Source organism: Halyomorpha halys, unplaced genomic scaffold (assembly GCF_000696795.3).
Source record: "Halyomorpha halys isolate HHAL.00 unplaced genomic scaffold, Hhal_1.1 Scaffold1087.1, whole genome shotgun sequence".
Classification (NCBI taxonomy): domain Eukaryota; kingdom Metazoa; phylum Arthropoda; class Insecta; order Hemiptera; family Pentatomidae; genus Halyomorpha; species Halyomorpha halys.
The window spans coordinates 52,255-62,157 of NW_027115862.1; the positions used below are offsets into that span (position 1 = coordinate 52,255).

Sequence of the window (9,903 nt, forward strand, 5' to 3'; positions counted from 1 at the left end):
GTTTAAATCTGTCAAATTAAGGTGTTATTCATTCGATTACGACCCGTTTAAAAAAGATAAATCGCGTTGAAGCAAGGAGATAAAAAATGTGCATGTTTAAATCCATATTTGAGGGAAAATAAGTTGTGGATTGGATAGCTTACTTTTCATAGTTCCGCATGTATTGAAAGCAAAATTACAAAAAAATCCATCATGTTCCACTGTCAAACCAGCGGCTCTTCTTCAGATTCCATTGTCTCCTCTTATGTGACAGGTTCCACAAAAGGAGTATGGCTTAATCCTCAAAACGAGTAGGTTTATCCTCTGCCTCTGAGCTGCATTCTGTTGGACGCGTCATTTACACCAGCAAGTTCAATTGCATTATCCGCGGCAACCTGTTTCACGTCAACTTTTGAAGGAACCACTGCATACTCATTAGAATGTCTGTTTTTGAGAATCTAATTCTTCACTAACTTTTTTTGAAGAACATAAGCTCACTTCTTCCTTATTAAACACAGCATCTCAAGAAGTAATAACCCAACAACTGGCGGGAAGCCAGACTCTAAAACCATCCTTGTCGTGGCAATACTCTACCAAACAAACTTTTAATGTTTTATTATTTCTTTCTTCCAAGTTTCGGGACATGCACAAAACATTCATAGCCAAAGACTTCAAATTAATGACAGTTGCTCTTCTGCCAAACTAGAACTCGTACGGCGACTTGTTATCCACTCCTGTTTGTGCTGTCCTGTTTATCACACATATAATAGTGTTAACTGCTTCTGTACATGAGTATTTAAAAAGAGACTTAACAAGCAACACACTTCGTGCAGCTTCTACTATATTGCGATTTTACCGTTCGACCCCACTAAGGAGTAATGCGGCATTGTTACGCGATGAGGTGAGTCCTCTTTTTCAATAATTTATTTTATTAAATTGTTATGTAATCCAATACCATCATTTAGTTCCTCCTTCAGTAGGTGCCCACATATCCGACCCTCTGCAGGAAAATATTTATAAAATTTATGTGCAACTTCAGATTTCTTGTTTAGAAAATAAATTCCTCTAAACTTACTACAGTCATCCTTGAACTACAAAATGGTGCGATCCACCCAAACATGTCACTGGCATATAGCCACAAACATCCGAACGCAATGATAAACTCGAAGTATTAAGATAGTAATGTATGAGCACACTATTTAAAAATAATGAATCTGGAAGTCTAAACCTCATCCTTCTGCCATGTCTCATGTTATTACCTTAATCGATTTTTCAAGCCTAGCTATATATTATTATCGCTCGCATCCCTCTCATTGATTCCACAAAAATCATTAAAAGAACTGTCCTGACGTTTTTTAGTGGGCTGTTTATATATTCTAAGAAGCCTTCTACTTTGTTGTATGCTGCCAAATCCTTGTGTTCGTTTCTACATCTATAGTTGTTGAATTCATTATCAATTCCTTATGTTTCTCATGTGTTCCATCAATTGTTTTCAAATTAAAAAAAAAAAATATTTTTAGCAAGTTCTTTTATAAATGTTATTTGCAAACCATTATATAGACAACGATGAGGTATAAATAATTGAGTTTAAATTATCCATTCACTATATAAATTAACTTCAAGGTAAAGAAGTTTATTCTAGAGAAGTATTGAAAGGAAGGAGTAAAATTTAAAATTTTCCAACAATGGAAAACATTCACTTATAGGGAGTATTGGTTGATGTATGACATGTCAAAAACTCTGGAAGGAGATTGTAACAGTAATACAAAAGGGGGCTTAGGTTACAATATTATTTAAATGGAGTAATGCTAAATTGACTATAATACACCACTATAATAGTGTCGGGGTTGTCTGGTCTTAGGCGATTTCTCCAGCCTGATATCTCTTTACAGAAGGCCCACGACAAGGCGTATTCATTATATAGTTAGAAAGGAAGGCCGTGCCAGGGGGTGAGCCCTGGACACTGACTAGGTAGAGGAGTTCTAGGTGAGAGAGTCTTAGGCAGAGTAACAGTTCTAGTTGCCGAGATGAAGCGGACGGACTAGAACTGCCATGATAGGAGCCAGCTTACTGGTTGCCGAGATGAAGCGGACGGACTAGTAAGCTGATTAGGCTAGGTGCAGCTCTAGTTGCCGAGATGAAGCGGACGGACTAGAGCCGGGGAGAGACGGGAAATTACACTGGTTGCCGAGATGAAGCGGACGGACTAGAGCCGGGGAGAGACGGGAAATTACACTGGTTGCCGAGATGAAGCGGACGGACCAGTGTAACCGTTAGGAATTAGGTTACAAACTTAGTTGCCGAGATAAAGCGACGGACTAAGATTGCTGGAGAGAAGGAGAGGATATAGGCCATCGTCTTAGGTGTGCGTACAGAAATAACTACTTTTACGAGCATAGATTGGCAATGAACTTCTCTATCTCAGGCAGTGTATACGCCACCAGTGCCATGACTAGACCCAGGAAAGGATGTGGATCTACGATCAAATTGGGTTTTTTTTTTCTTTTCTTTTTTCGCACCCTCCATTAATAAGGAAAAAGGAAATTAGGGTACATGGAAAAATGTGTAGGTTGATGTTATGCATCCTTTTACTACCAGGGGTATTTTAAGGTATTGATTCTATTGTGCACTGTGTGTGTATAGTCGAAGGCACCAAGTGCGCGTTGATACTATGTTGAGCGGGGAGGGTCCGCTTTGCTGGTGATGGTGATATTATATTTAGGTTGCAGAGCCCAAACCTCTTCCCACGGTAAGAACATTTACCAAGGGGACATCTCCTTGCCATCTCCCAGTCTAATTGGGTTTTATTTTTGTCTAATTGGGGGATTTAGAGTACCTTATTTATAGGTCTAGTCCATGCGGCTGTGACCGAGAAGCGGTCGGTACATGTCTGCTTGAGATAGGTTCGTGCATTGGATTGTTATCATTTATTATTCATTGTACAGGTATTATGTACAGCAATTATTAATATACAAAAATGACAATGTGTTTTTACAAAATGAACTGATTTATAAATCTGTGAGCTTCGGTGAGGCTCGAGGTGCTGCGCTCTGGTGAGCTTTTACTATACCGCTTGCTCCCTCTCGCTACAATAGTAAGAATGAGTGAAGAATGCCAAAAGACATTACAAATTTTCATGGCAAATAAAATTATCTTTGAAACTATCCCTTTTCTATAGATTTCTATTGACTACGTGATTACCTATATTTCAAGGTTAGTTATTTTTTTTTATGTTTCGTTTCAGGATAAAATCTATCGGATGAGCCTCTATAGCAATTCTAATACATCCATGAATTAGTCTTCCACATAAGTGGTTGAACGTATTGGGCAAAGTTTGATAAAATATAAAAAAAACACCATGGTCAAAATAATATCTATTTTTCTTCAACTTCCAGCCATATCGGACAAACCCCCTTGCCGGGGGTACTTACGCGACCTAATATAGCTACAGATAAAATGAACAAGAACTTGATGTAGGACACATGCAGCATACGATTATTGAATTTCATTAAACTCGGAAGATAGAAGAAAGGACTTAAAGAAGGGTAATGTTGAGAGAGTTGATGATAGCTTCTCATATATTTTTGAGATGTGGTTAGGAGGGCTGATGGGTCCGCTCCTCGTTTTCTGGGCTTAAGGAGTGGAATGACTACAGTATAATAACACTCCGCTGGGACTCTGGATAAAATTACTAGCCTATAATTAAATACAACGATAATGCTATTGGTAATAACCTGATTAGTTGTTGGTTTTATGCAATGGTACCAATCATCTTAATCATAGGAATAATCAATCTATTATAATGTTTATCATACACCTAAAGTACCCCAAAAAATCTTTAAAAATAATATATTATAAACTTTTTTCAGTTTAATTTTTTGCAGCCATTTTCGATTAAACATGGTAAAAAACGAAGTTAGGGAAGCTTTTCATTGATATAGAAAGCTAAACAAAACATCCTCAGAATCGAAAAGTTCTACTCTTATTTTATGTTTTAGATAATAAGGAGTAAAGTTGGTTCTGTATCTGCCTCTCTGTAGTCAATTACTTGTTCGGACATTATAGCAACTACTCCTAATCCCAGATAATTAATAATAAAATCAAATCTATTAGCTGTAAAATTATAGAAAAGCTACACAAGATAAGTAATTTGCGCCCTCTCTACCAAAGCTTGAGAACCTTTGTATTCTTGCAGAAAATAAAATATTAAAGGACCCAAAATCGAAAATTTTAACTCGCTTTTTATGTTTCGCAGAACAAATTTGGTGACTACATCTGTCGATCTGTATTCAGATTGGTCTTCGGGTATAAGAGATCACACCGTTAATCCGAGTTTTATGGAATTATTAGCGATTGTGCAGGCTAGTATCTGGATGAACCCATTCCATTCCAACTGCTTATGCAAGCGCAAACGTCTTTTCCTCGGCTCACTTATATTTCAAGAAAGGCTCATCCAATTCGGTCTAAAGTTTGGGATTGGTGTAAAAATGATCCAATAGCACTTTTATCAAATTCCGTTGACTACTTCTACATATTCATGAGGAAAAGTATTTTTCTTGGCATGTATACAGCTGAAACTCTTGTATTCTGTTATGTTTTATTTCCACAACAATTTAAATTTATTAAATATTAAAATAATAAAATTCATTGTCAAACTATTTCTACAAATTTATTGTTGGTTACCGAGGTAATTATGAACTCACTCTATACAGGAAACCTACACGGCCAGTTTTATTTTGCACGCTGATTTTATTTTGATGTTTCCACACAAAATTTCTACAAAGTTAGGGGAGGGCAATATTATTCATGGGTATGAAGTCGTGAAGGGGTTACCTACGCAAGTATTTAATTCCTATGATGGTTCCTACCGATCATGTAGCTAAAAGCCTTCCTCAATAAAGAGCCTTTTTAACACAAAAATAATTGTTCAAATGGGACAGATAGCTGCCGCCTAAACAATCAAACACTTGAGCTTTGTGTAATCGTATAGATAACAAAAATCGGAGTAATTATTTTGAATATTTATTCCAAATTTTGGCTTAAGTAATGATAGATGAAAAATAATCATTTTCAATAATTTACATAAAATAATATGTGTGAATTACACTTTTCTAATAATAGCAAAATCATTTTTTAAATAACCATTTATAACAAATAATATTAAAATAATTACTTCAAAATCGAATCATGTCCAAATCTTGTTGTATATTCTAAGAGCGTATGTGATTTCGAACCTTATTTTTAGTTGTTTTTTTTCAACAGTTCTCAATAACTGATGCTATTTCAAAAGGAACAGTTCATTCATTAATGCTTTGCAAAAAGGACTAGTCATTGCTAAGAGCAAGAAATCCTGAGTAGCGGTTACGTAACAAGATCAGCTAATAGCCACTTTAGCCAATATTGTTTAGTTAGCCTTTGGACAAAGCCAATCAAACCTCCTAATAATGATTGCAAATTTTTAATCAATTCCTTTTATCAATATTTTTATGTAATCATATTAATTTCTTTGTCACCTAAATTTCGGAAAGTTCTCGTCCGATTTGACACAATGTAGAAAGGTTGGAGATAAGTGCAAAATAAGTCTAGTATTAATTTTATCGAATTGCCCATCCGCTTAGCCATGAGTAACTATGGAAATGGGTAAATACCAAGCACTTCTCTGTTTCAAGTATGGCACTTAAACCTATTTCTATTTATGTCCCTAATTGAAATGCTTAACTGTAGCAAAAGATTATTATCTGAGAAATGGAATTTATAGAAAAGAAAGAAATTATGAAATTAAAATCTTTTAATTACCTTCTGCGATAATTTTAATCCATTTAAGAAACTATAAATTTAACAGACTCTTGACCGTGCTAAAGCCGAGTGTGCTATCAGTCATATCCAGCCAGCAATAAGTATCTTGACTTGGACGTACTTAGCCGTTTAATATATTTATGGTGCGTGAATACATTTTACTTTCACTAACCTACCTGTAGTATACCTGTATAGAAAATATATAGTTAGGAGAACTATAGCAATCTTGAAAAGTTTGCATTGCACTTTCCATACAAATTCACGTTTTGAGCTCTCCTGAGTCCGAATTACCAAGTCTCGCAAAATGGTCTGTGTGTATGCTCAGCCTCTGAACGAAACTGAAATTACAATTAGTACGACTGTAGTTCTGGACGTGACAGGGACGTTTTTTGTAAAATGGACTAACTGAATTGCCACTTTATATAACAGATTTTTCACTTCACTCAGGCTTCAGGCTTATTCGGACCATTAGTGCAAGAAAGTGTTACCATAGTGAATAATATAGAAATATCTACTCTGAAGCGAGCGAGGATTAATTTAAATTTAACGTAGGCTGGTAAGTAAAAGTAGTGTGATAGTCTGCACAGCACCAGAAATATACAGTAAGGGCAAGTGTAGTATCCAGTTTTCGAGTTATCGTCGGAAAACACGTTTTGAGGTCCCCTGAGTCTAAAACCTAGTCTCGCAAAATGGTCCGTGAACTATTTAGTTCAAAAACAAAAAGTAAGACTTAATCATTAGAACCCCGTACCTGAATTTCAGGTCTTCACCAGGGCTATAGAACAAAAGAGATAACAACAAGATTTAGAGAAACATACAATTGAAAAGGAATAGTATACAAACAAATTTAGAATTATACAAATATTGAATTAAATCATTAATGATAAAAATTGATAACTGATAATTGAATAATAAAAAAATTTTAATTGATTGATAATCGTGGAATTGGATGGTATTAGATTGAAAACAGTGACAGATGAAATATAATATCATGTAGGTAAGAAGATATGTTGAACACTTGTTTCATGATTTCATATGACACATATTTCATTGTCTGTCATAGTGTTCAATTTGTAGATTTAATTTATTTGTTTATTTTTTCAGTTTTCTAGACACTACTTGCATATCTTATATTATACATATCTTCTTACCTACATGATAATATATTTCATCTGTCACTGTTTTCAATCTACTACCATCCAATTCCACGATTATCAATCAATTAAAATTTTTTTTATTATTCAATTATCAGTTATCAATTTTTATCATTAATGATTTAATTCAATATTTGTATAATTCTAAATTTGTTTGTATACTATTCCTTTTCAATTGTATGTTTCTCTAAATGTTGTTGTTATCTCTTTTGTTCTATAGCCCTGGTGAAGACCTGAAATTCAGGTCGAAACGTCGGCATAAAATAAATAAATATTTTTGTTTATTTATGTTGTTCTTTGCTGACCGCACCCAATTTGTCGGGGGACAAACCTCTCCAATCATTAATCTACGGTCAACTATCTACACCTCAATGATAATAAGTTATTATTTTTCCTAAGGTGTTGAATTTTAGGAGGGAGCGCGATGCTACTAACTCCAAGGACCTTGGTTCGAATCCGCCTGGCCAGAAAAATCTTTTCTGTTACATTGTATCCGTGAGTTGTGGAGCCCTCCTGGATCCACCTAGCCTCATAAATTGGGTACCCTTAATTAGGTAAAAAATCTGGCTGTGGAGTGTGATTGTGACCTAATGACCTCCATGTACCACTGTTGGCCTAGTAACAGTACAAAGGAATGAGCCTTCATGGGTTGTAATGGGTTGTAATGGGTTGTAATGGTACACATTTCAATTTTTTTAAAATTGAATATTATCGAATAATAGGCGTACATAAACAGTTAAACAGTTTATAAAGATTCTCCAATATCTGGTAAAAACTGGTATTAATCTGATAAAACGGCTATTTTCAAGGTGTTAAGCGAGTATTTAGTGGTCGAGAGAATCGGCAGCACTGAGTGCAGAGAACAGTAGTCTTTTCAAAGTACTCTCCTGAAAAGTTGATTTTGAGTTGTGACACTTTTCTACGGGACAGTAGATCTATCAATATTTAGCTTTATTGTTTGAGAGAAGTCGCTAAAATTCATATTTCTTTCTCGTCAATCGTGACTGGTTCTTTCATCTTCGTAATCTTCACTCCCCATCCCCTTCCTAGCTTTATAAAATAAACAATTATTTACTTGATAGCAGTAACTATAACAAAAAAAAAATCATTTGAAGTCGGTTAAATCAACAGAAACGTAGAGGGCGTTTTTTCAATCTGACAGAAACATGGGTGTACTGTTATGTGTGCATATAATTATAAGTTTAAGTAAAGTATTTACATAATTATTACAAATTTATATATCACGATAGTTTGGCTGGAGACTATAATAGTCCACGTCTCGGCAGTTAGGTAGTGCCAAGTCGGCTCACAACTGTCTAGCGACAGCTAGAGTAGTAATAGACAAATTATGGTGCTACACACTATTATCAATTTATTGGTGCGAAGAGCATTGCTACTATTACAGGAACCGCCGCTAGTTGCTCAGTGTTCAGCAGCTGCTCCTTGCTCCTCTACTCAACACATTAGTTCCTGGGTAAAAATCAATTGTTTTCTTTTTTAAGGACACAGGAGTTTTTTTCTCGAACCTTAGTATACCAATTGAGTAATATAGTATTCGTCAGACCTGATAGATTACTTTCCTGGTCCATCTGTTTTCTTGTGATTCACCCCATTTTATAAAAAGATGGTGTGATTTACCAACGGACGGTTACAAATTCAAGCAATGCGAAGAAGAAGACTATAAAATTGTGGAGAAATACATTATTTTTAAACGACCATCCTTGACCATTGCAAGGGCTTCAGAAACTCAACTTCAATCAAAGGAATCAAACTAATTTTTTTATTTTGTTTACTCCATGTCTCGCCATTTCCATTATACAGAGTAGTTGCCATACAGCAGAGATGGAAGTTAGAGGGTCCCCAGGGAAGTAAATTTACCAACAGACATTTACATATAAATGGAAATAATATTAGTAAGCTCTCTTCCTTGGCTGAGATCTATGCAGTAATAATTAATTGAGCCAATCGGTCGCAAAACCTGCTCACTGACGTTTTATGGGACATCACCAGCCTTTTTAAGACAGATTTCTAAAATTGTTGAAAGAATATCTGAACAAATTTGGTTTCTTAAGAGAAAGATGTTGGTATTAAGCAGATATAAGTGACTGCAAGTTCGAGCTATAACATTTTAACATTGTAAATGTTTTCATTTTGCCAGTTACCATGTTTTACGATCGAACGCCTTAATAGGCTCCTCTTCCTAAGTGCATGGCGTTCTATTGAGAGAAATCAGGGTTTTTTAGGAAATAATTCGATGACTAAGTTTAACACTGCATTGCGATATTGTGGTATAACTGTTTCCCGGTGAATTTGACCCAAAAGAACATTTTAAAAAAAATAATAATATTTGAAATAATATGGTTTTATTTTTGCTTAGATGACATTCAAGTTAGAAAGAAATTATCTAGAGTAAATAAAGATAGTGCCCCACCACTCGAGATATTGCTATATATTTGTTTCTAGAGCTGGTTATAGGATGCTGATAATAGTTGATTGCTCAAGCTGCTCCCGTTAATAGTAACAAAGGTAAGGCAAGCACAGTAGCAAAGATCAATGAGTAACGTAGTTATCAGTAACTTAGTTACAAATTTTTCTTTGTCTTATTTACGTGTTTCATTCCCAAATGTACCACTTGCATACTTAAGCCAAAATTACTTACAATTGTTAAAATATAAACGTAATTTTTATTACCAATGCGTCTAATTTAAAAGTTTCCAGAAGTACTGTCCATAGCCTGCGAAAAAATCCTATGTTGAGAACTGTTCGATTTATATCTATTTTACATTTACGACAATCAATTCTAGTATAACTCAATGCCTTTGAACGCGAATATGACAAACGAACATTTTGAAGACAACTTGAACTTTGGTTTCTCCATGAAGATATTTATTGCCTTCGATTTTCTAAGATCAATTTATCTGTAGGAACAGTAAAGACGTTACTAGGTCTACTTAGTTAGGTAATGAGTTATAAA

At 35.0% G+C, this 9,903-nt stretch overlaps 1 protein-coding gene across 1 annotated transcript in view; it reads left to right on the plus strand.

Moving 5' to 3' along the window:
• Window positions 1–9,363: 9,363 nt before the first annotated feature.
• Window positions 9,364–9,903, plus strand: part of LOC106688241 (glutathione S-transferase) — a 7,494-nt gene continuing 6,954 nt past the window's right edge. The window contains exon 1 of the mRNA XM_014432609.2: window positions 9,364–9,455. The gene's annotated coding sequence lies outside the window, so the exon portion shown is untranslated. The remainder of the gene's footprint in view (window positions 9,456–9,903) is intronic.